Source organism: Tachyglossus aculeatus, chromosome 5 (genome assembly GCF_015852505.1).
Source record: "Tachyglossus aculeatus isolate mTacAcu1 chromosome 5, mTacAcu1.pri, whole genome shotgun sequence".
Lineage (NCBI taxonomy): Eukaryota > Metazoa > Chordata > Mammalia > Monotremata > Tachyglossidae > Tachyglossus > Tachyglossus aculeatus.
Window position 1 is genome coordinate 23,123,852 of NC_052070.1, and position 27,583 is coordinate 23,151,434.

The window sequence follows — 27,583 nt, forward strand, 5'->3', positions numbered from 1 at the left end:
ACCTGTCTGCTGTGTGACCTTGGATTTAACTTCTCTGAGCCTCAGTTTCCTCATCTGTAACATGGGGATTAAGACTGTGAGCCTTGTATCTAACCTGTTGTTCAGAACAGTGCTTGGCACATAGTAAGTGCTTAAATGCCACAATTATTATTATTATTAAATCATAAGACGAAGTTACTGGAGGCCTGTATGGCTGAATGGAAGGCCTTGATTAATTAAGCGCTTACTATGTGCAAAGCACTGTTAAATTCATCGCAGTTTAACACCATGCAGGCACAAAAGTGCTTCCTGAAGTGAGTAAAATTTAGTGAGTAGGTAGCCTTCTTAAATAGCACTATCCCTTGATTAATTAAGCGCTTACTATGTGCAAAGCACTGTTAAACTCATTGCAATTTAACATCACGCAGGCACAAAAGTGTTTCTTGAAGTGGGTAAAATTTAGTGAGTAGGTAATCAATCAATCAATCGTAGTTATTGAGCGCTTACTGTGTGCACAGCACTGTACTAAGCGCTTGGGAAGTACAGGTTGGCAACATATAGAGACAGTCCCTACCCAACGGTGGGCTCACAGTCTAAAAGGTAACCTTCTTAAATAGCACTCCGGGCTGACAAAGAGTCAGAGGCTGGAAGTGGAAAGTCTGACAAGTTATTAGCCCAGATAAATCAAACAATAAATGGCATTTATTGAGCACTTACTGTATGCAGAGCACTTTACTAATAACAATAATGATGCCATTTATTAAGCGCTTACTATGTGCAAAGCGCTGTTCTAAGCGCTGGGGAGCTTACAAGGTGATCAGGTTGTCCCACGGGGGGCTCACAGTCTTAATCCCCATTTTACAGATGAGGGAACTGAGGCCCAGAGAAGTGAAGTGACTTGCCCAAGGTCACACAGCTGACAATTGGTGGAGCCGGGATTCGAACCTATGACCTCTGACTCCAAAGCCCGGGCTCTTTCCACTGAGCCACGCCGCTTCTTGAGTACAAAACAATAGTTGTAGACACAATCCCTCCAAAACTGTGGTGTCTTCATTCAGTCATTCAATCGTATTTATTGAGCGCTTACTGTGTGCAGAGCACTGTACTATGCACTTGGGAATCAATCAATCAATCGTATTTATTGAGCGCTTACTGTGTGCAGAGCACTGTACTAAGGGCTTGGGAATGAGTCACAGATCATGTTAGAATTACAGTTTCTTTAATGGGGTCAGCAATAGGTGGCTAGAAGGGAGACATGCCATATTCAGGTTTTCAAAATAATAATAATGTTGGTATTTGTTAAGGGCTTACTATGTGCAAAGCACTGTTCTAAAAATGCTTCTGACAGGAGTCCTCACCAAAGGTTTTTAGAAAAACTGAAGAATTCATTCATTCATTCAATTGTATTTATTGAGCGCTTACTGTGTGCAGACCACTGTACTGAGCGCTTGGGAAGTACAAGTTGGCAACATCTAAAGACGGTCCCTACCCAACAGTGGGCTCAATCAATCAATCAATCGTATTTATTGAGCGCTTACTGTGTGCAGAGCACTGTACTAAGCGCTTGGGAAGTCCAAGCTGGCAACATCTAGAGACGGTCCCTACCCAACAGCGGGCTCACAGTCTAGAAGGGGGAGACAGAGAACAAAACCAAACATATTAACAAAAAATAAATAGAATAAATGTGTACAAATAAAATAGAGTAAATAAAATAAATAGAGTAATGAAATAAATAAATAAATAGAGTAAGAATCATTAGGTCGGCTAGAACATTTTGTCAGGGTTAGAAGACGGGCTAAAAGTTAGGCAACAAAAGGTCGGGTTAAGTATCCTCATTTCTGGATGACGATGGATAAATGGTGGGGTCGGCATTTGGCTCTCCTGGGTAGTGAAATGTCACGAAGATGGAGGTAAATTAGAGTTCAGGAAGAGTTCAAGAAGATGGAAAATGTCAGATGGAGATGCGGACTACTTCACTCCTCTCCTGCTAACCTTCTCGCTGTGCCAAGATGGACCTCTGGCCTGGAATGCCCTCCCTCCTCAAATCCACCAGACAATGACTCTCTCCCGACTTCAAAGCCTTATTGAAGGCACATCAATCAATCAATCAATCTATCGTATTTATTGAGCGCTTACTGTGTGCAGAGCACTGGACTAAGCGCTTGGGAAGTCCAAGTTGGCAATACATAGAGACAGTCCCTACCCAACAGCGGGCTCACTGTTTAGAAGGGGGAGACAGTGAACAAAACCAAACATACTAACAAAATAAATCATCATCATCATCAATCGTATTTATTGAGCGCTTACTGTGTGCAGAGCACTGGACTAAGCGCTTGGGAAGTCCAAGTTGGCAACACATAGAGACGGCCCCTATCCAACAGCGGGCTCACAGTCTAGAAGGGGGAGACAGATGACAAAACCAAACATACTGACAAAATAAAATAAATCATCATCATCATCAATCGCATTTATTGAGCGCTTACTGTGCGCAGAGCACTGGACTAAGCGCTTGGGAAGTACAAGTTGGCAACATATAGAGACAGTCCCTACCCAACAGTCGGCGAATAGATATGTACAAGATAAATAAATAGAGTAATAAATATGTGCAAACATATATACATATATACAGTTGCTGTGGGGATGTATACAGTTGCTGTGGATCTCCCCAGGATGAAAGGGGAGATGGAGAGGGGGACGAGGGGAGAGGAAGGAAGGGGCTCAGTCATTATTATTACAAGCGCTTAGTCCAGTGCTCTGCACACAGTAAGCGCTCAATAAATACGATTGATTGATTGATGTGCTCACACTGCGTATTTCATGTTCCGGCAGTGCAATGAGTCGGAGAGGGATGCGACACATTGTGAAGCACGTGTGCAGTCTTTGTGGGCCGTTCATTCATTCATTCAATCGTATTTATTGAGCGCTCACTGTGTGCAGAGCACTGGACTAAGCGCTTGGGAAGTCCAAGTTGGCAACATCTAGAGACGGTCCCTACCCAACAGTGGGCTCACAGTCTAGAAGCCAGTCACTACAAGCAGAACTGGGACTAGAACCCAGGTTGTCGGATTCCTAAGGCAGGGCTCTTTTCCAGGTCCCCGGGAATATGAGATTTGCATTCTTGAGGCAGCTCACTTTAAGGAAATCTTGAATTGTGGCACTCAAACACCACCATGTCAATGTTGTGCACGTGTGCACAAGCAGACTCTTCAGTCATGTAATAATAATAATAATAATAATAATGCCATTTGTTAAGAGCTTACTATGTGCAAAGCACTGTTCTAAGCGCTGGGGAGGACACAAGGTGATCAGGTTGTCCCACGTGGGGCTCACAGTTTTAATCCCCATTTTACAGATGAGGTAACTGAGGCCCAGAGAAGTTAAGCGACTTGCCCAAAGTCACACAGCTGACAATTGGCAGAGCCGGGATTTGAACCCAAGACCTCTGACTCCCCAGCCCGGCTCTTTCCAACTGAGCCACGCTGTTTCCGTGACGTGATGTGACGTGAAGAGCCCGTGTACGTTCCCTAATTCCCCTTAATCCCAGTCTATCTAGGGAAGCGGCATGGCCTAAGTGGAAAGAGAATCAGAGAACCTGGATTCTAATCCCAGCCCCATCACTTGTCTGCTGTGTGACTTCGGGCAAGTCACTTAACTTCTCTGGGCCTGTTTCTTCAACTGTAAAGTGGGGATTCAATAGCTCGTCTCTTTCCTACTTAGCCTGTGAGCCCCATATGGAATAGGGACTGCATCCGATTAGATTAATTTGTATCTAGACTGCAAACTGGTTATGGGCAGGGAATGTGTCTGCTAATTGTATTCTCCCAAGTGCTCTGCACGTACTAAACGCTTAATAAACACCATGTAAAAAGGACAGAATAAGGATGAAGTAAGGAGAAAGGCAGCCAAGATGATGGGGGGAAGCTTTCTTAGGAGGATAAACTGGAAAGATTATGTCTCCTCAAAGGCTGAGGGGTGAGGTAAGGGAAGACTACAGAACCATGAAGCGTGCAGATAAGGCAAACATGGAAATGCTGATCACCATCATCATCAATCGTATTTATTGGGCGCTTACTATGTGCAGAGCACTGTACTAAGCGCTTGGGAAGTACAAGTTGGCAACATATAGAGACGGTCCCTACCCAGCAGTGGGCTCACAGTCTAAAAGGGGGAGACGGAGAACAAAACCAAACGTACTAACAAAATAAAATAAATAGAATGGATATGTACAAGTAAAATAAATAGAGTAATAAATATGTACAAACATATATACATATATACAGGTGCTGTGGGGAAGGGAAGGAGGTAAGATGGGGGGGATGGAGAGGGGGACGAGGGGGAAAGGAAGGAAGGGGCTCAGTCTGGGAAGGCCTCCTGGAGGAGGTGAGCTCTCAGTAAATCCCGCAATGCCAGGAAGAGGGGAGGCTCGTTGAAGCTTTGGAGTTTAGGCCCAGAAGACAAAACAAAATGCTCCTAGTAAACACTCAGTAATAATAATAATAATAATGGTATTTGTTAAGCACTTACTATGTGCCAAACACTGTTCTCAGCACTGGGGAACAGTGCTTTGCACATAGTAAGCGCTTAACAAATACCATTATTATTATTATTATTATTATTACAAGGCAATCAGATGAGGTAAATGAGACAGAAGTTAAGTGACTTTCATTCATTCATTCATTCATTCAATCGTATTTATTGAGCACTTACTGTGTGCAGAGTACTGTACTAAGCGCTTGAATAATAATGTTGGCATTTGTTAAGCGCTTACTATGTGCCAAGCACTGTTCTAAGCGCTGGGGCGGATACAAGGTAATCAGGTTGTCCCACGTGGGGCTCACAGTCTTCATCCCCATTTTACAGATGAGGGAACTGAGGCCCAGAGAAGTTAAGTAACTTAACTTCAGTTAAGCATCAGGCAGAAACTCCTCCCCCTGGGCTTCAAGGCTGTCCATCCCCTCGCCCCCTCCTACCTCACCTCCCTTCTCTCCTTCTACAGCCCAGCCCACACCCTCCACTCCTCTGCCGCTAATTCATTCATTCAATCGTACTTATTGAGCGCTTACTGTGTGCAGAGCACTGTACTAAGCGCTTGGAAAGTACAAGTTGGCAACATATAAAGACGGTCCCTACCCAACAAAGGGCTTACTATCTAGAAGGGGGAGACGGACAACAAAACATATTAACGAAATAAAATTTCCTTCCCAGGCCCAAAGGACAGCCTCCTCAAAGAGGCCCTTTCATACCCTCGATGACAGCAATTAAGTCACCCTGTAGTCCAGGCCTGCTGCCTCTACATCCAGATTTTGGGGTATTAAAAGAAAAAATCCAGGTAATCTCCTCACCGTGCCTCGTTCTCGCCTGTCCCGCCGTCGACCCCTGGCCCACGTCATCCCCCTGGCCTGGAATCAATCAATCAATCGTATTTATTGAGCGCTTACTGAGTGCAGAGCACTGTACTAAGCGCTTGGGAAGGAATGCCCTCCCTCCGCACATCCGCCAAGCTAGCTCTCTTCCTCCCTTCAAGGCCCTACTGAGAGCTCACCTCCTCCAGGAGGCCTTCCCGCACTGAGCCCCCTTTTTCCTCTCTTCCTCCCCATCCCCCCCGCCCTACCTCCTTCCCTTCCCCACAGCACCTGTATATATGTACATATGTTTGTACGTATTTATTACTCTATTTATTTTACTTGTACATATTTATTCTATTTATTTTATTCTGTTAATATGTTTCGTTTTGTTCTCTGTCTCCCCCTTCTAGACTGTGAGCCCACTGTTGGGTAGGGACCGTCTCTAGATGTTGCCAACTTGTACTTCCCAAGCGCTTCGTACAGGGCTCTGCACACAGCAGGCGCTCAATAAATACGACTGAACGAATGAATGAAGGTGACTTGCCCCAAGTCACACAGCTGACAAGACCCGGAATTTGAACCCACGACCTCTGACTCCAAAGCCCGGGCTCTTTCCACTGAGCCACACATCTCCCCCCCTGAAAAAGGCCCTTGTTATCACCAAGTTACTTTAAGGACAACCTCATTCGCACCTAGTCAGCCCCCCCCACTCATCCTATGTGGTTGTCTCCCCTTTTTAGACTGTGAGCCCACTGTTGGGTAGGGACTGTCTCTAGATGTTGCCAACTTGTACTTCCCAAGCGCTTGGTACAGTGCTCTGCACACAGTAAGCGCTCAATAAATACGATTGATTGATTGATTGATTGTTCACTCCTCTCCCCAGGCATCTCCGCTCCCTGACCCCCCATAACAGTTCCACCCTGCTCCTGAGCTGCCATCCATAGGACTCCTCCACCTCTGAGACAACTTGTACTTCCCAAGCGCTTAGTACAGTGCTCTGCACACAGTAAGCGCTCAATAAATACGACTGATTGACTGATTTGCCAAGAGCCCCGGGATTCTGCTTGCCATTAACCTCTTTGACCTGATTGGACTGACCTATGGACAATTCATGGTCGCTTCTGCACGCTAACTGCTCTCTGCGACGTCATCGTCTGCTTATTTTATTATCCCCATCGAATATTAATTACGAACGTCTCTCGCTGATGTCATCACGGCCCAAAGTCACCCAGCTGACAGATGGCAGAGCCGGGATTAGAACCCAGGTCCGTGCTCTTTCCACTAAGCCGCACTGCTTAGATACTGCTGAGTGACTGATCAATCAATCGATCAATCAATCAATTGTATTTATTGAGCGCTTACTCTGTGCAGAGCACTGTACTAAGCGCTTGGGAAGTACAAGTCGGCAACATATAGAGACAGTCCCTACCCAACACACACAAGCCAAACATTTGGAATTTGTTTCCCAAGGAAAGGGTAATGGAAGAAAATATCTGTAGATCCAAATGGAATTTGGATAAACGAACAGTTGGGCGGTCTAAGATAAATTACTAGAGGTAGAGGGGAAAGGTTTGTAAGGCCGTAAGATCCCCAAAATATACTGCAACGGGGGAAGGCAGTGAGGTCTACTGGATATGTTGCCAACTTGTACTTCCCAAGCGCTTAGTACAGTGCTCTGCACACAGTAAGCGCTCAATCAATCGATCAATCGTATTTATTGAGCGCTTACTGTGTGCAGAGCACTGTACTAAGCGCTTGGGAAGTACAAGGCGGCAACATATAGAGACAGTCCCTACCCAACAGCGGGCTCACAGTCTAAAAGGGGGAGACAGAGAGCAAAACCAAACATACTAACAAAATAAAATAAGTAGAATAGATATGTGCAAGTAAAATAAAGAGTAATAAGTATAATAAATAAATAAATAGAGTAATAAATAAATAGAGTAATAACTAAATACGATTGATTGATTGATAGACCATGGGCCTCCGAGTCAGAAGGACCTGGGTTCTAATCCCGGCTCCGCCACTTGTCTGCTGTGGGACCTTGGACAAGTCCACTGTGCCTCAGTCACCTCATCTGTAAAATGGGGATTAAGACTGTGATCCCCATGGAGGGCACGGACTGTGTCCAACCTGATTTCCTTGCATCTAACCCAGCGCTTAGAACAGTATCTGCCACATGGTAAGTGCTTAATACACACCATTAAAAAACAACCAAACATTTAAGTACTTAAGCGCTTAGTACAGTGCTCTGCACACAGTAAGCGCTCAATAAATACGATTGATTGATCCCACAATTCCTCCAACATCCTGCTGCCACAGCTGGAGCCAGAATCATCATCATCATCATCATCAATCGTATTTATTGAGCGCTTACTATGTGCAGAGCACTGTACTAAGCGCTTGGGAAGTACAAATTGGCAACATATAGAGACAGTCCCTACCCAACAGTGGGCTCACAGTCTAAAAGGGGGAGACAGAGAACAAAACCAAAAATACTAACAAAATAAAATAAATAGAATAGATATGTACAAGTAAAATAAATAAATAAATAAATAGAGTAAAAAATATGTACAAACATATATACATATATACAGGTGCTGGCTTAGACAAACATTAGCCTGAGTTGCAATGTTTTACAGCCTTTATGAATTGCTCTGGAGATCTTCTCGATATCTCCAGGGAAGATGTTGAAAGCGCCTACCCAAAATGAAAATGGAATCACTTATTTATTTTATTTGTCCATATTTATTCTATTGATCTTATTTTGTTAATACGTTTCATTTTGTTCTCTGTCTCCCCCTTCTAGACTGTGAGCCCACCGTTGGGCAGGGACCGTCTCTAGATGTTGCCAACTTGGACTTCCCAAGCGCTTAGTACAGTGCTCTGCACACAGTAAGCGCTCAATAAATGCGATTGAATGAATGAAAAATCACTGCTTTTATGACGAAAACGATTTGAAAAACAAATACTAGCAGCAAGATAATCAACTGCCATCTTTTAGGCTATTTCTGCCCCATTTTCCTTGGCCGGGGACACGGTGGTCTGGGTGCCACCGTTTGGGATTTTAAAGAGAACACAGCCAGAACCAGGAAGCTAGTTGATATTTTAATCAATCAATCAATCAATCAATCAATCGTATTTATTGAGCGCTTACTATGTGCAGAGCACTGTACTAAGCGCTTGGGAAGTACAAGTTGGAAACATATAGAGACGGTCCTTACCCAACAGTGGGCTCACAGTCTAAAAGGGGGAGACAGAGAACAAAACCAAACATACTAACAAAATAAAATAGAATAAAATAAAATAGAAGAAAAATAGAATAAATAAAATAGAATAAAATATGTACAAGTAAAATGAATAGAGTAATAAATATGTACAAACATATATATATATACATATATACACATATATATATACATATATTATTCTTGTACATATGTGTGTGTATATATATATATATATATATATATATATATATATATATAGGTGCTGTGGGGAAGGAAGGAGGTAAGATGGGGGGATGGAGAGGGGGACGATGGGGGTACGTTCAAAATTATCACAGCAGAGTCCTTGTCACAAATGGAGCTCATGACAGTTGGCCTTCACACTAGAAGAAGACCTCACCGACGGAGATGCTATCTTGCGAAGTATGATGGAAAAGACCATTAAGGGCCCAACAACTCCAGGCGCATCGTATACACAAAAAAAAACTGCCCTTTGTGTTGCCAGGTGTCATATTTACATCCACTTGGCACAATTTCTGTTTTTGCCTCGTCTCTCAGCTCTCCCGAAGCTTCTTATCATTCCCGGGCCTCACGAACCCCATTCGGCGGAGCTCTGTTGAGGTAAGCAAAGCTTCGGACTTATTAATCAATCAATCAAGCAATCAATCGTATTTATTGAGCGCTGTGTGCAGAGCACTGTACTAAGCGCTTGGGAAGTACAAGCTGGCAACATATAGAGACGGTCCCTACCCAGCAGTGGGCTCACAGTCTAGAAGGGGGGGACAGAGAACAAAACCAAGCATACTAACAAAAGAAAATAAATAGAATAGATAGGTGCAAGTAAAATAGAGTAATAAATATGTACAAACAAAATAAAATAAATAGAATAGATAGGTACAAGTAAAATAAATAAATAGAGTAATAAATATGTACAAACATATATACATATATACAGGTGCTGCGGGGAAGGGAAGGAGGTAAGATGCGGGGGATATTATTATTATCATCATCATTACTATGATTATTACAAGGCTCTGTTCTTGGTGCCCCACTCTTCTCGTTGTACATTCATATTTATTACTCTATTTATTTATTTATTTTACTTGTACATTTCTATCCTATTTATTTTATTTTGTTGGTATGTTTGGTTCTGTTCTCTGTCTCCCCCTTTTAGACTGTGAGCCCACTGTTGGGTAGGGACTGTCTCTATGTGATGCCAATTTGTACTTCCCAAGCGCTTAGTACAGTGCTCTGCACATAGTAAGCGCTCAATAAATACGATTGATTGATTGATTGATCACAGCACAATCAATCAATCAATCGTATTTATTTTGGTAGTATGTTCGGTTTTGTTCTCTGCCTCCCCCTTCTAGACCGTGAGCCCGCTGTTGGGTAGGGACTGTCTCTATATGTTGCCAACTTGGACTTTCCAAGCGCTTAGTACAGTGCTCTGCACATAGTAAGCGCTCAATAAATACGATTGATTGATTGATCACAGCACAATCAATCAATCAATCGTATTTATTTTGGTAGTATGTTTGGTTTTGTTCTCTGCCTCCCCCTTCTAGACTGTGAGCCCACTGTTGGGTAGGGACTGTCTCTCTATGTTGCCAACTTGGACTTCCCAAGCGCTTAGTACAGTGCTCCGCACAGAGTAAGCGCTCAATAAATATGATTGATTGATTGCTATAGAGACCGACTTCGCTCCCGAACTTCATCGGTTGTGATCCTGATGCTGAGTATGACCGGAAAAATCACACTCGACAACTCCAGGGAGTTGCCGTGGAGTTTGGAACCAAGTTTCAGTTCTCGAGCGGGCGTGGGGAGGTTTTTTATCGGCGTCATCGACCTTTTTGGTTTGGGACCTGAGGTCCCGAGAGATAAAATTCCTTGCCCAAGGCCACAGAGCCCATTGCTAGCAGAGAAAGATTAGAACCCAGCTCTTTCCACTAGGTTTCACTTTTCTCCCCAACCATCCGGACTTCTCAAGAGCACACACAGATAAACTCCTGTCTTTTTCCTGTCCTTCCTTGCTGCAAGACTTCTCAAAGGCCGCTCTGAAATGGGTCAAGCTCTGCTAAAATATTCCCATTCTTCCTCCTCCAGCTTCCCTCGCTCCCAAGCTTCCTCAGACAACCGCGGCGTCAGAAGGGACACTTCCCCAACTACGGCTGGGGTCTTTCGGCTACTTTAGGAAATGTTTTTGGTTGTTCTACTGTCTAAAAAGCAGATGTTTAGTGAGCGCGATCAGTGGGAGCCTCGGCAGTAAGTTTTGTTACCTATGTGATGTTGGGAAAGTCGCTTAACTTTTCAATGCCGCGGTTACCACATCTGTAAAATGGGGATTAAGACTGTGAGCTTTATGTGGGACCGGGACTGCGTCCTCCACTGTGACTATATTACACTGCGATTATATATATGTTTGTACATATTTATTACTCTATTTATTTTACTTGCACATATCAATTCTATTTATTTTATTTTGTTAGTATGCTTGGTTTTGTTCTCTGTCTCCCCCTTTTAGACTGTGAGCCCACTGTTGGGTAGGGACTGTCTCTCTATGTTGCCAACTTGTACTTCCCAAGTGCTTAGTACAGTGCTCTGCACACAGTAAGCGCTCAATAAATACGATTGATTAGCTTGAATCTACCCCAGCGCTTAGTACAGTGCCTGGCACATAGTAAGCATTTAACCAATACCATTAAAACCCCCGTAAAACAAATATAAAAAAACCCAGAAAACACACAGAGCAAACATCCCAGTTCTGCTCTTTTTGCTTTGAGTTGTTTACATAACAACTGCTGTCTACAATTTGAATTTTAAGGTCAATCACCAGACAAGATCACATAGCAGAAGCACTGTATGAGGGTTTTAAGCAGTCCATAAGGAATTTCCACTTTGACATGTGAAGAGCAGGCCCAGGCTACTTCAACTCTCTGGGGAGTCCCGGTTGCAAGCAAGGTAATAAGGAACCGCAGTGCTAAATAAAGTCAAAATGACCGTAAATTCGTTTTCTTCGTGGAATAAGATTCAGATGGTGCCCAGCAAGAAGTTACTGAAGAAAGTTACTTAATCCCCCTCCTCTTCCCAGAAAAAAAAGATTCATTCTATATTATCTCTGTCTTTTCTAGAGGCCCAGTCAAATCTGCCCCGGACTGAGACAACTATTGACATTTTCTGATTACTCTGAGGCTGTCTACGATATTATCTACTAATTGAATCATCATCATCATCAATCGTATTTATTGAGCGCTTACTGTGTGCAGAGCACTGGACTAAGCGCTTGGGAAGTCCAAGTTGGCAACATCTAGAGACAGTCCCTACCCAACAGTGGACTCACAGTCTAAAAGGGGGAGACAGAGAACAAAACCAAACATACTAACAAAATAAAATAAATAGGATAGATATGGACAAGTAAAATAAATAAATAGAGTAATAAATATGTACAAACATATATACATATGTACAGGTGCAGTGGGGAAGGGAAGGAGGTAAGATGGGGTGATGGAGAGGGGGACGAGGGGGAGAGGAAGGAAGGGGCTCAGTCTGGGAAGGCCTCCTGGAGGAGGTGAGCTCTCAGTAGGGCCAATGTCAGTAGGAATGACATACCTATTCTTCTGTGCAGAAATTTCATCCTAAATTTACTCAGGAAGCCGTCAGATAACTTTTTCCCTGGAGCCGGTTAATGTTTGTGAGACCATTCGCCAAACACACGGAATTGTTGCTCAACCATTTAATTTACAAACGAACCTCACTGAAGTTTGATCGGCACAAATGAGCACTTGCCAAAAAGCCCAGGGAATGATCCCTGACTTCAATCGAGCCGAATTCACCGCCCGGGAGCCCATTTGGATAAATCCCAGTGGAAAGAGCACGGGCCTGGGGGACGGAGGACCTGGGTTCTAATCCCTGGTTTGTCACACATCTGCTAAGGGATCTTGGGCCAGACGCCGCCTCCGTTACCACATCTGTAAAATGGGAATTCAGACTGTGAGCCCCGCGTGGAACACGAACTGCGTCCAACCTGATTAGCCTACTTCTACCCCGGCACTAAGCACAGTTCCTGGCACATATAAAGCACACGTAGATATGTTTGTACATATTTATTACTCTATTTATTTATTTATTTTACTTGTACCTATCTATCCTATTTATTTTATTTTATTAGATCTCTCTGATCTCCCATCCTCGTGTCTCTCTCCACTTCAATCCATACTTCATGCTGCTGCCCGGATTATCTTTGTCCAGAAACGCTCTGGGCATATTACTCCCCTCCTCAAAAACCTCCAATGGCTACCGATCAATCTGCGCATCAGGCAGAAACTCCTCACTCTCGGCTTCAAGGCTGTCCATCCCCTCGCCCCCTCCTACCTCACCTCCCTTCTCTCCTTCTCCAGCCCAGCCCGCACCCTCCGCTCCTCTGCCGCTGATCTCCTCACTGTACCTCGCTCTCGCCTGTCCCGCCATCGACCCCTGGCCCACGTCATCCCCCGGGCCTGGAATGCCCTCCCTCTGCCCATCCGCCAAGCTAGCTCTCTTCCTCCCTTCAAGGCCCTGCTGAGAGCTCACCTCCTCCAGGAGGCCTTCCCAGACTGAGCCCCTTCTTTCCTCTCCCCCTCGTCCCCCTCTCCATCCCCCCGTCTTACCTCCTTCCCTTCCCCACAGCACCTGTATATATGTATATATGGTTGTACATATTTATTACTCTATTTATTTATTTACTTATTTATTTTACTTGTACATTTCTATCCTACTTATTTTATTTTGTTGGTATGTTTGGTTCTGTTCTCTGTCTCCCCCTTTTAGACTGTGAGCCCACTGTTGGGTAGGGACTGTCTCTATGTGATGCCAATTTGTACTTCCCAAGCGCTTAGTACAGTGCTCTGCACATAGTAAGCGCTCAATAAATACGATTGATTGATTGATTGATTGATTGAGCCACGCTAATACAGGGCCCTGCACACAGTACGCGCTCACTAAGCAGCGTGGCTCAGTGGAAAGAGCCCGGGCTTTGGAGTCGGAGGTCATGGGTTCAAATCCCAGCCCCGCCACTTATCAGCTGTGTGACTTTGGGCAAGTCACTTCACTGGGCCTCAGTTCCCTCATCTGTAAAATGGGGTTGAAGACGGTGAGCCCCCCGGGGGACAACCGGATCCCCTTGTAACCGCCCCCGCACCTAGAACAGCCCTTTGCACATAGTATGCGCTTAATCAATGCCATCATTATTATTATTATTAATAAGTATGATTGAATGAATGCCTGTTGGGTCGGGCCCGTCTCTATATGTTGCCGACTTGGACTTCCCAAGCGCTTAGTACAGTGCCCTGCATACAGTAAGCGCTCACTGAGCAGCGTGGCTCGGCGGAAAGAGCCCGGGCTTTGGAGTCAGAGGTCATGGGTTCAAATCCCGACCCTGCCACTTATCAGCTGTGTGACTTTGGGCAAGTCACTTCACTTCCGTGGGCCTCAGTGACCTCATCTGGAAAACGGGGGTGAAGATTGTGAGCCCCACGAGGGACAAGCTGATCCCCTTGTAACCGCCCCCGCGCATAGAACAGTGCTTTGCACATAGTAAGCGCTTAATCAATGTCATTATTATTATTATTAATAAATATGATTGAATGAATGCCTGTTGGATAGGGGCCATCTCTATATGTTGCCAGCTTGGACTTCCCAAGCGCTTAGTACAGTGCTCTGCACACGGTAAGCGCTCAATAAGTACGACTGATTGATTGAGCCCACTGCTGGGTAGGGACTGTCTCTATATGTTGCCAATTTGTACTTCCCAAGCGCTTAGTATATAGTAAGCGCTCAATAAATACGATTGATGATTGATTGACTGAGGGGGCGCGCGCGGCGCCCGCAGGCCGACGGGGGGCGCTCGAGGCCGGGGGCCGGCGGGCTCGGCGCGCGCTGTCGGGGAGCATGCGCGGTTTGCCCCTCTCGCGCGCGCGCGGCCCGCTCCGCTCGCGCTGCCAGGGCGCATGCGCGGGTCGCCCCCCCACCCCCTCCGCGCGCGCCCCCCAGTGGGCAGGCGGTGGGTTCGGCGCGCTCTGTCGGGGCGCATGCGCGGTTTGCCCCTCGCGCGCACGCGGCCCGGCCGGCTCGCGCTGTCAGGGCGCATGCGCGGGTCCCCCTCCGCGCGCGCGTCTCACAATTGGCCGACGGCGGGCTCGGCGCGCACCTGTGGGCGCATGCGCGGCTTGCCCCTCGCGCGCACGCGGCCCGCTCGGCGCGCGCTGTCAGGGCGCATGCGCGGGTCGCCCGTCCCCCTCCGCGCGCGCCTCACAGTCGGCAGGCGGCGGGCTCGGCGCGCGGTGTCAGGGCGCATGCGCGGTGCGCGCGCACCCTCTCCCCCGCCCCCCCCCCACCCGCTCCCTCCGGCCGTCCTTGGCCTCGGACCCCCACGCACCTGTGGGGGCGTCCGGCCTCCTCTGCCGGCGCTGGTCCGTCGGGCTGCCTCATCGGCCGGACCCAAGGCCGGCTGCAGCCCCGACCGCCCTCCGCCACCAGCTCCGCCCGCTGGCCGCGCCCACAGAAAGCGTGCCCGGCCGCCACTGCGCACGCTCCGCGCAAAGCCCGCCGGGACTCGTAGTTCGCTCCCGGAGTCCGCCCCCCCTTCGCGTCCGGCCCGACCGGAAGTCGCGCGCCCCGGCGCGCCTGCGCGCGAGGACGTCGCTTCCGCCGACAGCATGGCGGACCGCTGGGCCTGGTGAGTGCGGCCGCCGGAGCTCCCGCCCTTTGTGTCGGGCCTCGGGGGCCGGACGCCGCTGCCCGCCTCGCGGGAAGGGAGAGGGAGGGAGGGAGCGAGGGCTGCCGCCCGCGCCGTGGAAGTTGGTTGCTGGGGCCGCGGGAAGTGGGGGGGGGTGTGGTGGTAACGGGGGGGGGGGGGCGGACATTCGACGCGCGCGCCCGGGGGGTCACGGGGTCGGCGCTGGCGCGCGCGCGCGTGCGCGTGGGGCAGCCGTTGGTCGGCGGCGGGCGCGTGGTCACCGCGCGTGCGCCCGCGCATGCGCGCGCCCGCCGAGGATTTTCCCGCGCTGCGGAGCCCGCCGCGCGACGCCTCCCCTCACAGACCCCCACCGCCGGCCTTCCTCTTCAGTCAGTCAGTCCGTCAGTCAGGGAGCGCTTACTATGTGCGCAGCATTCATTCATTCAGTCGTATTTATTGAGCGCTTACCGTGTGCAGAGCATTCATTCATTCAGTCGTATTTATTGAGCGCTTACTATGTGCAGGGCATTCATTCATTCATTCAGTCGTATTTATTGAGCGCTTTCTATGTGCAGAGCGTTCATTCATTCAGCCGTATTGAGCGCTTACTATGCACAGAGCATTCATTCATTCAGTCGTGTTTATTGAGCGCTTTCTATGTGCAGAGCGTTCATTCATTCAGTCGTATTTATTGAGAGCCCTCTAGGCGCAGAGCATTCATTCATTCAGTCGTATTTATTGAGTGCTTAGTATGTGCGGAGCATTCATTCAGTCGTATTTAGCGCTTACTCTGTGCAGAGCATTCATTCATTCAGTCGTATTTATTGAGCGCTTTCTATGTGCAGAGCTTTCATTCATTCACTCAGTCGTTTTTATCGAGCGCTTACCATGTGCGGAGCATTCATTCATTCAGTCGTATTTATTGAGCGCTTTCTATGTGCAGAGCGTTCATTCATTCAGCCGTATTTATCGAGCGCTTACCCTGTGCAGAGCATTCATTCACTCAGTCGTATTTATTGAGAGCCTTCTAGGCGCAGAGCATTCATTCATTCAGTCGTATTTATTGAGTGCTTACTATGTGCGGAGCATTCATTCATTTTGTCGTATTGAGCGCTTACTATGTGCAGAGCATTCATTCATTCAGTCGTATTTATTGAGCGCTTTCTATGTGCAGAGCTTTCATTCATTCACTCAGTCGTTTTTATTGAGCGCTTACCATGTGCGGAGCATTCATTCATTCAGTCGTATTTATTGAGCGCTTTCTATGTGCAGAGCGTTCATTCATTCAGCCGTATTTATCGAGCGCTTACCCTGTGCAGAGCATTCATTCACTCAGTCGTATTTATTGAGAGCCTTCTAGGCGCAGAGCATTCATTCATTCATTCAGTCGTATTTATTGAGTGCTTACTATGTGCGGAGCATTCATTCATTTTGTCGTATTGAGCGCTTACTATGTGCAGAGCATTCATTCATTCATTCAGTCGTATTTATTGAGCGCTTTCTATGTGCAGAGCATTCATTCATTCATTCAGTCGTTTTTATTGAGCGCTTACTATGTGCGGAGCATTCATTCATTCAGTCGTATTTATTGAGAGCCTTCTAGGCGCAGAGCATTCATTCATTCAGTCGTATTTGTTGAGTGCTTACTATGTGCGGAGCATTCATTCATTCAGTCGTATTTAGCGCTTACTATGTGCGGAGCATTCATTCATTCAGTCGTATTTATTGAGAGCCTTCTAGGCGCAGAGCATTCATTCATTCAGTCGTATTGAGTGCTTACTATGTGCGGAGCATTCATTCATTTTGTCGTATTGAGCGCTTACTCTGTGCAGAGCATTCATTCATTCAGTCGTATTTATTGAGTGCTTACTATGTGCGGAGCATTCATTCATTTTGTCGTATTGAGCGCTTACTATGTGCAGAGCATTCATTCATTCAGTCGTATTTATTGAGCGCTTTCTATGTGCAGAGCTTTCATTCATTCATTCAGTCGTTTTTATTGAGCGCTTACTATGTGCGGAGCATTCATTCAGTCGTATTTATTGAGCGCTTACTATGCACAGAGCATTCGTTCATTCAGTCGTATTTATTGAGCGCTTTATGTGCAGAGCATTCATTCATTCAGTCGTATTTATTGAGAGCCTTCTAGGCGCAGAGCATTCATTCATTCACTCGTATTTATTGAGCGCTTACTATGTGCGGAGCGTTCATTCATTCAGTCGTATTGAGCGCTTACTATGTGCAGAGCATTCATTCATTCAGTCGTATTGAGCGCTTTCTATGTGCAGAGCATTCATTCAGTCAGTCGTATTTATTGAGCGCTTTCTATGCGCAGAGCGTTCATTCATTCAGTCGTATTGAGCGCTTACTATGTGCGGAGCATTAATTCATTTAGTTGTATTGAGCGCTTTCCATGTGCAGAGCGTTCATTCATTCAGTCGTATTGAGTGCTTACTCTGTGCAGAGCGTTCATTCATTCCGTTGTATTGAGCGCTTACTATGTGCAGAGCATTCATTCATTCAGTCGTATTTATTGAGCGCTTTCTATGCGCAGAGCGTTCATTCATTCAGTCGTATTTATTGAGCGCTTCCTATGTGCAGAGCGTTCATTCATTCAGTCGTATTTATTGAGCGCTTACTATTTGCAGAGCACTCATTCACTCAGTCGTATTTATTGAGCGCCTACTATGTGCGGAGCATTCATTCATTTAGTCGTATTTATTGAGCGCTTTCTGTGTGCAGAGCGTTCATTCAGTCGTATTTATTGAGCGCTTACTATGTGCAGAGCATTCCTTCATCCATTCAGTCGTATTGAGCACTTACTATGTGCAGAGCATTCATTCATTTAGTCGTATTTATTGAGCGCTTACTATGTGCAGAGCATTCATTTATTGTCGTATTTATTCAGCGCTTACTATGTGTAGAGCATTCATTCATTCCGTCGTATTGAGCGTTTACTATGTGCAGAGCATTCCTTCATTCATTCAGTCATATTGAGCGCTTTCTGTGTGCAGAGCATTCACTCATTCAGTCGTATTTATTGAGCGCTTAGTATGTGCAGAGTATTCATTCATTCAGTCATGTATTGAGTGCTTACTATGTGCAGAGCATTCATTCATTCTGTCGTATTGAGCGCTTACTATGTGCAGAGCATTCATTCATTCTATCGTATTGAGCGCTTACGATGTGCAGAGCATTCCTTCATTCACTCAGTCGTATTTATTGAGCGCTTTCCATGTGCAGAGCATTCATTCATTGTCGTATTTATTGAGTGCTTACTATGTGTAGTAGGCACTCAATAAATTCATTCCGTCGTATTGAGTGCTTACTATGAGCATTCATTCCGTTGTATTGAGCGCTTACTATGTGCAGAGCATTCATTCATTCGGTTGTGTTTATTGAGCGCTTAATATATGCAGAGCATTCATTCATTCCATCATATTGAGCGCTTACTATGTGCACAGCATTCATTCATTCGGTCGTATTTAGTGAGCGCTTTCTGTGGGCAGAGCATTCAGTCGTACTGAGCGCTAACTATGTGCAGAGCACTCATTAATTCTATTGAGCACTTACTATGTGTGGAGCATTCATTTATTCATTCAATCGTATTGAGCGCTTTCTATGTGCAGAGCATTCATTCATTCCATCGTATTGAGCACTTAGTATGTGCAGAGCATTCCTTCATTCAGTCGTATTGAGCGCTTTCTATGTGCAGAGCATTCATTCATTCAGTCGTATTTATTGAGTGCTTACTATGTGCAGAGCATTTATTCATTCAGTCGTATTTATTGAGCGCTTACTATGTGCGGAACATTAATTCACTTAGTCGTATTTATTGAGCGCTTTCCATGTGCAGAGCGTTCATTCATTCAGTCGTATTTATTGAGTGCTTACTATGTGCAGAGCGTTCATTCATTCCGTCGTATTGAGCGCTTACTATGTGCAGAGCATTCATTCATTTAGTCATATTTATTGAGCGCTTTCTATGTGCAGAGCATTCATTCATTCAGTCGTATTTATTGAGCGCTTACTATGTGCAGAGCATTCATTCATTCCGTCGTATTGAGCGCTTACTATGTGCAGAGCATTCATTCATTCAGTCGTATTTATTGAGCGCTTTCCATGTGCAGAGCGTTCATTCATTCAGTCGTATTTATGAGCGCTTACTATGTGCAGAGCGTTCATTCATTCCGTCGTATTGCGCGCTTACTATGTGCAGAGCATTCATTCATTTAGTCATATTTATTGAGCGCTTTCAATGTGCAGAGCATTCATTCATTCAGTCATATTTATTGAGCGCTTTCTATGTGCAGAGCATTCATTCATTCCGTCGTATTGAGCGCTTACTATGTGCAGAGCATTCATTCATTCAGTCGTATTTATTGATTGCTTACTATGTGCAGAGCATTCATTCATTGTCCGTCGTTTTTATTGAGCGCTTTCTATGTGCAGAGCGTTCATTCATTCAGCCGTATTTATTGAGCGCTTACCATGTGCGGAGCATTCATTCATTCAGTCGTATTTATTGAGCGCTTTCTATGTGCAGAGCATTCATTCATTCAGTCGTATTGAGCGCTTACTATGTGTAGAGCATTCTTTCATTCATTCATTGTCGTATTGAGCGCTTACTATGTGCAGAGCATTTATTCATTCAGTCGTATTTATTGAGCGGTTTCCATGTGCAGAGCATTCATTCATTGTCGTATTTATTGAGCGCTTACTATGTGTGGAACATTCATTCACTTAGTCGTATTTATTGAGAGCTTCCCATGTGCAGAGCATTCATTCATTCAGTCGTGTTTATTGACTGCTTACTATGCAGAGCATTCATTCATTCCATCGTATTGAGCGCTTACTATGTGCAGAGCATTCCTTCATTCATTCATTCAGTCATATTGAGCGCTTACTATGTGCAGAGCATTCATTCATTCAGTCATATTTATTGAGCGCTTACTATGTGCAGAGCATTCATTTATTCAGTCGTATTTATTGAGTGCTTACTATGTGTAGAGCATTCATTCATTCCGTCGTATTGAGCGCTTACTATGTGCAGAGCATTCCTTCATTCATTGTCATATTGAGCGCTTTCTATGTGCAGAGCATTCATTCACTCAGTCGTATTTAGCGCTTACTATGTGCAGAGCATTCATTCATTCCATCATATTGAGCGCTTACTATGTGCAGAGCATGCCTTCATTCAGTCGTATTTATTGAGCGCTTACTATGTGCAGAGCATTCATTCATTCCGTCGTATTGAGCGCTTACTATGTGCAGAGCATTCATTCATTCAGTCGTATTTATTGAGTGCTTACTATGTGTAGAGCATTCATTCATTCCGTCATATTGAGTGCTTACTATGTGCAGAGCATTCCTTCATTCATTCAGTCGTATTGAGCGCTTTCTATGTACAGAGCATTCCTTCATTCATTCAGTCGTATTTATTGAGCGCTTACTATGTGCAGAGCATTCATTCACTTAGTTGTGTTTATTGAGCGCTTACTATGTGCAGAGCATTCATTCATTTAGTCGTATTGAGCGCTTACTATGCGCAGAGCATTCATTCATTCAGTCGTATTTCTTGAGTGCTTACTATGTGCGGAGCGTTCATTCATTCCATCATATTGAGCAATTACTATGTGCAGAGCATTCCTTCATTCATTCATTCAGTCGTATTTATTGAGCGCTTACTATGTGCAGAACACTCATTCACTCAGTCGTATTTATTGAGCGCTTTCTATGTGCAGAGCATTCATTCATTCAGTCGTATGTATTGAGTGCTTACTATGTGCAGAGCATTCCTTCATTCATTCAGTCATATTTATTGAGCACTTACTATGTGCAGAGCATTCATTCACTGTCGTATTGAGCGCTTACTAGGTGCAGAGCATTCCTTCATTCATTCATTCAGTCGTACTTATTGAGCGCTTACTATGTGCACAGCATTCATTCATTCAGTCATATTTATTGAGCACTTTCCATGTGCAGAGGATTCATTCATTCAGTCAGTTGTATTGAGTGCTTTCTTTGTGCAGAGCATTCATTCATTCAGTTGTATTGAGCGCTTTCTATGTGCAGAGCGTTCATACGTTCATTCAGGCATATTGAGCGCTTACTGTGTGCAGAGCATTCATTCAGTCGTGTTTATTGAGCGCTTACTGTGTGCAGAGCATTCATTCATTCAGTCGTATTTATTGAGTGCTTACTATGTGCAGAGCTTTCCATTCATTCAGTCGTATTGAGCGCTCACTGTGTGCAGAGCACTGGGCTAAGCGCTTGGAAAGCACAATTTGGCAACACATAGAGACAACCTCTACCCAGCAATGGGCTCGCAGTCTAGAAGGGGGGGAGACAGAAAGCAAAACAAATAGGCATCGGTAGCATCAATAATAATAATAATAACGATGGTATTTGTTAAGCGCTTACTGATGATGATGATGGCATTTATTAAGCGCTTACTATGTGCAAAGCACTGTTCTAAGCCCTGGGGAGGTTACAAGAGAAGCAGCGTGGCTCAGTGGAAAGAGCCCAGGCTTTGGAGGCAGAGGTCCTGGGTTCGAATCCCAGCTCCGCCAATTGTCAGCTGTGTGACTTTGGGCAAGTCACTTCACTGGGCCTCAGTTACCTCATCTGTAAAATGGGGACGGAGACTGTGAGCCCCCCATGGGACAACCTCATCACTTTGTAACCTCCCCAGCACTTAGAACGGTGCTTTGCACCTAGTAAGCACTTAATAAATGCCATTATTATTATATTATTATTACAAGGTGATCAGGTTGTCCCACGGGGGGGCTCACAGTCTTAATTCCCATTTTACAGATGAGGTAACTGAGGCCCAGAGAAGTGAAGTGACTTGCCCAAAGTCACAGAGCTGACAATTGGCGGAGCCGGGATTTGAACCCGTGACCTCTGACTCCAAAGCCCGGGCCCGTTCCACTGAGCCACGCTGCTTCCCCCATGGGTCAAGCACTGTTCTAAGCGCTGAGGTAAATGCAAATACTTTTGCATTTTGCACTTTTGCACGAGAAGCAGCATGGCTCAGTGGAAAGAGCACGGGCTCTGGAGTCAGAGGTCTTGGGTTCGAATTCTGGCTCCACCACATGTCTGCTGTGTGACCTTGGGCAAGTCACTTAACTTCTCTGAGCCTCATTTATCTCTTCTGTAAAATGGGGATTAAGACTGTGAGCCCCCCGTGGGACAACCTGATCACCCTGTATCCCCCCAGCGCTTAGAACAGTGCTTTGCACATAGTAAGTGTTTAACAAATGCCATCATTATTATCATTATTACTTCCCCAGTGCTTAGAACAGTGCTTTGCATGTAGTAAGCACTTAATAAATGCCGTGATTATTGTTATTATTCATTCCCATTTTACGGATGTTTTGTTTTGTTGTCAGTCTCCCCCTTCCAGACTGTGAGCCCGTTGTTGGGTAGGGACCGTCTCTGGATGTTGCTGCCTTGTACTTTTCAGGCGCTTAGTACAGTGCTCTGCACACAGTAAGCGCTCAATAAATACGATTGAATGAATGAATGCAAGGTAGTCAGGTTGTCCCACGGGGTCTCACAGTCTTCATCTTCAGAGAAGCAGTTTGGCTCAGTGGAAAGAGCCCGGGCTTTGGAGTCAGAGGTCATGGGTTCAAATCCCGGCTCCGCCACCTGTCAGCTGGGTGACTTTGGGCAAGTCACTACACTTCTCTGGGCCTCAGTTCCCTCATCTGTAAAATGGGGATGAAGACTGTGAGCCCCCCCCCCGTGGGACAACCTGATCACCTTGTAACCCCCCCAGCACTTAGAACAGTGCTTTGCACGTAGTAAGCACTTAATAAATGCCGTCATTATTATTATTCATCCCCATTTTACAGGTGTTTTGTTGTCTGTCTCGCCGTTCCAGGCTGTGAGCCCGTTGTTGGGTAGGGACCCTCTCTAGATATTGCTGACTTGTACTTCTCAAGCGCTCAGTACAGTGCTGTGCGCACAGTAAGTGCTCAATAAATGCAATTGAATACATGAATGAAGTAAGGGAGGTGCAGAGAAGTGACTTGCCCAAAGCTGGCAAGCGGCGGAGGTGGGATTAGAACCCATGACCTCTGACTGCTAAGCCCAGGCTCTTTCCACTAAGCCACGTGCTTACTGTGTGCAGAGCACTGTACTAAGCACCAGGGATGTACAATTCGGCCACAAAGAGAGACAGTGAGCGCACAGTCTAGAAGGGGGAGACAGACAGCAAAACAAAGCAAGTAGACAGGAGTCAATACCACCAGTAATAATAATAATAATAATGGTATTTTTTAAGTGTTTGCTATGTGCAAAGCACTGATCTAAGCGCTGGGGGGATACAAGGTGATCATCATGTTGTCCCACGTGGGGCTCACGGTCTCAATCCCCATTTTACAGATGAGGTAACTGAGGCACAGTGAAGTGGCTTGCCCAGAGTCACACAGCTGATTTTATTCTGTTAATATGTTTTGTTTTGTTGTCTGTCTCCCCCTTCTCGACTGTGAGCCCGCTGTTGGGTAGGGACCGTCTCTATACGTTGCCAACTTGTACTTCCCAAGCGCTTAGTACAGTGCTTTGCCCACAGTAAGCACTCAATAAATATGGTTAAATGAATGAATGAATGGCAGAGATGGGATTAGAACCCACAACCTCCGACTCTCAAGCCCGTGCTCTTTCCACTAAGCCACGCTGCTTCTCAGGCGCTTACTGTGTGCAGAACACTGTACTAAGCGCTTAGCTATTTATTGGTAGGTACTTGCCACCTCTTGAAGGGGAAGCGATCGGTGTGTTCCCTCTAGATTTTGGACAAGCATTTAGTTACATAACAAATCGGGAAAGTAAGGGCACGACCGCACTTTTTACTATTACTGGATTTAAGTGCTTTCTATATGTCAAGCCCTGTTCTCACCGTTGTGGTAGATTTAGATTAATCAGGTTGAACATTCATTCGTTCAGTCGTATTTATTGAGCACTTGCTGTGTGCAGAGCACTGTACCAAGCACTCGGGAAAGTACAATTCGGCAACAAAAAGAGACAATACCCAACAACGGGCTCACAGTCTACACCGGGAATAACGACAGTGCTTGTTAAGCACTCACTATGTGCCAAGCACTGTTCTATCGAAGCCGCTGGAGTTGGATACAAGCTAATCAGGTTGTCCCAAGTGGGGCTCACAGTCTTCGTCCCCATTTTATTTATTATTAAGCGCCATCGAGTCATTTCCCATTCATCGCGACTATCTATTCCGTCTAAGCCGCTGGAGTTCATTACAAGCTAATCAGGTTGTCCCAAGTGGGGCTCACAGTCTTCGTCCCCATTTTATTTATTATTAAGCGCCATCGAGTTGTTTCCCATTCATCGCGACTATCTATTCCGTCTAAGCCGCTGGAGTTGGATACAAGCTAATCAGGTTGTCCCAAGTGGGGCTCACAGTCCTCGTCCCCATTTTATTTATTATTAAGCGCCATCGAGTCATTTCCCATTCATCGCGACTATCTATTCCTTCTAAGCCGCTGGAGTTCGTTACAAGCTAATCAGGTTGTCCCAAGTGGGGCTCACAGTCTTCGTCCCCATTTTATTTATTATTAAGCGCCATCGAGTCGCTTCCCATTCATCCCGACTCCATGGATGTATTTTCTCCAGAACATCCTGTCTCCTGCCTTAATCCGCAACTTTTCTAAAGATTCTCCTGTCGTCGTTGTCACGGTCTCTATCCATGTAGCCGCTGGGCTGCCTCTTCCATGTTTTCCCGGGGCTTTTCCCAGCATTCGTGTCTTCTCCAGAGAATTAGTCCTCCTGATTGTGTGTCCAAACTATGCCAATCGAAGTCATTTGGCCTTCCAGAGACCACTTTGGTTTAATTTGCTCCAAAATCCATTTGTTTATTTTTTCAGGCCGGCCCTGGTATTCGCAAAAGCCTTCTCCAACACCACATTTCAAAAGAGTCGATGCTCTTTCCGTCCTGTTTTTTCACCGTCCCGCTTTCGGATCCATACATTGTCACCGAAAGCGCCATAGAGTTGACGACTTGTATTTTTATGGCAATCGTTACATCAGCACATTTCATAATCTTTTTTCCAGGCATAGCAAGACATTTTACCGATGAGGTAATCGAGGCCCAGAAAAGCGAATGATAATAATAGTCATGGTATTTGTTAAGCGCTTATCATGTGCTAAGCACTGTTCTAAACTGCTGGGGTGGATTCAGGCTAATCAGGTTGTCCCAAGTGGGGCTTCCAGTCTTCATACCCGTTTTACTGATGAAGTAATTGAGGCCCAGAGAAGCAAATAATAATAATAATAATGATGGCATTAATTAAGCGCTTACTATGTGCAGAGCACTGTTCTAAGTGCTGGATAATAATAATCATGGTATTTAAGTGCTTACTATGACCCAAGCCCTGTACCACATGGGGCTCACAATCTTAATCCCCATTTTACAGATGCGGTAACTGAGGCCCAGAGAAGCGAATAATAATAATAATCATGGTATTAAGTGCTTACTATGTGCTAAGCATCGTTCTAAACTGCTGGGGTGGATTCAGGCTAATCAGGTTGTCCCAAGTGGGGCTTCCAGTCTTCATACCCATTTTACTGATGAGGTAATTGAGGCCCAGAGAAGCAAATAATAATAATAATGATGGCATTAATTAAGTGCTTATTATGTGCAGAGCACTGTTCTAAGTGCCGGATAATAATAATCATGGTATTTAAGTGCTTACTATGACCCAAGCCCTGTACCACATGGGGCTCACAGTCTTAATCCCCATTTTACAGATGCGGTAACTGAGGCCCAGAGAAGTGAAGTGGCTTGCCCAAGGTCACACAGCAGGCAAGCGGCGGAGCCGGGATTAGAACCTACATCCTTCTGACTTGCCAAGCCCGCGCTCCTTCCACTAAGCCACGCTGCTTCTATCGTACTTTCCCAAGCGCTTAGTACAGTGTTTTGTGCACTGTAAACACTCTGTAAAGAGGATTGAATTGAATGAGGCCGGGCCAGGGCAGGAGCTGCCCACTGAGTGGGTGACCAAAAACTCGTCCAACTCGGGGCATCCAGTGCACCGTTACGAATTGTTGAGCTAGTCGGAGAAAGTACGATAAAAGGGTGGGACGAAGCCCCGCACCCTTTTGAACGGGAGCGTTAAATGTATAAAAACGAGCGAGGACGAGTCTCACCCAGTGGTGTTTCGAGCTGGCCCGTTTGAAGGGACTTTCTGAACACAACAAGGCCGTTCAATTTAAACTGGACAGGTTTCTGAAGTTAAACCGTTAATCAGCAGCTTCGAGCACTCATTCATTGTGATCTGATTTGAATTAACAAAGATTAACAATAGTTGTTTTTTTTCCCCCAAAGCTTTTGAAATAGATCTTAAGTTATCATGGAAATGCAGACGGAACCAAGCCTCATAATCTAGGCATTCATCATCAATCGTATTTATTGAGCGCTTACTATGTGCAGAGCACTGTACTATGTGCTTGGGAAGTACAATCAATCAATCAATCAATCAATCGTATTTATTGAGCGCTTACTATGTGCAGAGCACTGTACTAAGCGCTTGGGAAGTACAAATTGGCATCACATAGAGACAGTCCCTACCCAACAGTGGGCTCACAGTCTAAAAGGGGGAGACAGAGAACAGAACCAAACATACCAACAAAATAAAATAAGTAGGATAGAAATGTACAAGTAAAATAAATAAATAAATAAATAAATAGAGTAATAAATATGTACAACCATATATACATATATACAGGTGCTGTGGGGAAGGGAAGGAGGTAAGACGGGGGGATGGAGAGGGGGAGAGGAAAGAAGGGGCTCAGTCTGGGAAGGCCTCCTGGAGGAGGTGAGCTCTCAGCAGGGCCTTGAAGGGAGGAAGAGAGCTAGCTTGGCGGATGGGCAGAGGGAGGGCATTCCAGGCCCGGGGGATGACGTGGGCCGGGGGTCGATGGCGGGACAGGCGAGAGCGAGGTACAGTGAGGAGATTAGTGGTGGAGGAGCGGAGGGTGCGGGCTGGGCTGGAGAAGGAGAGAAGGGAGGTGAGGTAGGAGGGGGCGAGGGGATGGATGGACAGCCTTGAAGCCCAGGGTGAGGAGTTTCTGCCTGATGCGCAGATTGATCGGTAGCCATTGGAGGTTTTTGAGGAGGGGAGTAACATGCCCAGAGCGTTTCTGGACAAAGATAATCCGGGCAGCAGCATGAAGTATGGATTGAAGTGGAGAGAGACACGAGGATGGGAGATCAGAGAGAAGGCTGGTGCAGTAGTCCAGACGGGATAGGATGAGAGCTTGAATGAGCAGGGTAGCGGTTGGGATGGAGAGGAAAGGGC

At 45.8% G+C, this 27,583-nt stretch overlaps 2 protein-coding genes across 4 annotated transcripts in view; one reads left to right on the top strand and one right to left on the bottom strand.

The window, feature by feature from the left end:
- FAM210A (family with sequence similarity 210 member A) overlaps window positions 1-15,097 on the bottom strand; it is a 50,924-nt gene extending 35,827 nt beyond the window's left edge. For 2 of the 3 annotated variants that reach the window (XM_038746330.1, XM_038746328.1), the window contains exon 1: window positions 14,964-15,090. The gene's annotated coding sequence lies outside the window, so the exon portion shown is untranslated. Of the gene's footprint in view, window positions 1-14,963 lie in introns of all 3 variants that reach the window. The other variant, XM_038746327.1, reaches the window with a different exon arrangement.
- RNMT (RNA guanine-7 methyltransferase) overlaps window positions 14,995-27,583 on the top strand; it is a 46,811-nt gene continuing 34,222 nt past the window's right edge. Inside the window, exon 1 of the mRNA XM_038746326.1 lies at window positions 14,995-15,263. The gene's annotated coding sequence lies outside the window, so the exon portion shown is untranslated. The remainder of the gene's footprint in view (window positions 15,264-27,583) is intronic.